We start from the raw sequence: 564 nt of genomic DNA on the forward strand, positions 1-564 counted from the left end.
ACTGGGATGGAGGGGGCCTGCTGGGAAAGGGACGGGACCCAACGAGGCGGGGAGGGGTGACCTGCAGGGATTGCCCCCCCCCATCCCATCGCCCCCACTCCCTGCCGGGTGGTGGAGCCCGTTCCCTCCCAGTATCCCCCCCCTCGCTGTTTCCGCCCCTGTCCCCATCTGTCCCCCTCGGAGCTCGTGTGTTTTGGCCTTTGTGTCCCAGCCTTGCTGCCGCTGCCGCCCAGCTCCCATCTCCTTCTGCCCCATTAACCCCCGGCACGAGTCCCGGCGACAAAAGGGCCGCAACCTGATCCGGGCTCCGTGGGATCCCCATTGTTCTCCCGGCTAATTCCCCCTTGTCCTCCCATCCCCGCCACGGGCAGGGCAGGCCGGGGGCTGGGGGGACCCCTCCTCTTAATGGCCTGAAAACGAACTGCTCCACCGGCCGAGTGCTGAGCAACTCGCAGCAGGTTGGGAAGGGGTTGCTGTTCCTTGGGAAATTAATGCCTTTAATTCCAAGTTTGTCCCTGGGAAAATGCTGCCCACCCTCGTCCTAGGCATGTCAGGAGGAATCGC

At 64.5% G+C, this 564-nt stretch overlaps 1 protein-coding gene across 1 annotated transcript in view; it reads right to left on the reverse strand.

Annotated features, from left to right (window-relative positions):
• UNCX (UNC homeobox) overlaps positions 1–73 on the reverse strand; it is an 11412-nt gene extending 11339 nt beyond the window's left edge. Inside the window, exon 1 of the mRNA XM_080382497.1 lies at positions 1–73. This exon is cut by the window's left edge and continues 7039 nt beyond it. The gene's annotated coding sequence lies outside the window, so the exon portion shown is untranslated.
• Between the last annotated feature and the right edge of the window lie 491 nt (positions 74–564).

Source organism: Falco punctatus (assembly GCF_963210335.1).
Source record: "Falco punctatus genome assembly, chromosome: 4".
In the NCBI taxonomy this organism is placed as follows: Eukaryota; Metazoa; Chordata; class Aves; order Falconiformes; family Falconidae; genus Falco; species Falco punctatus.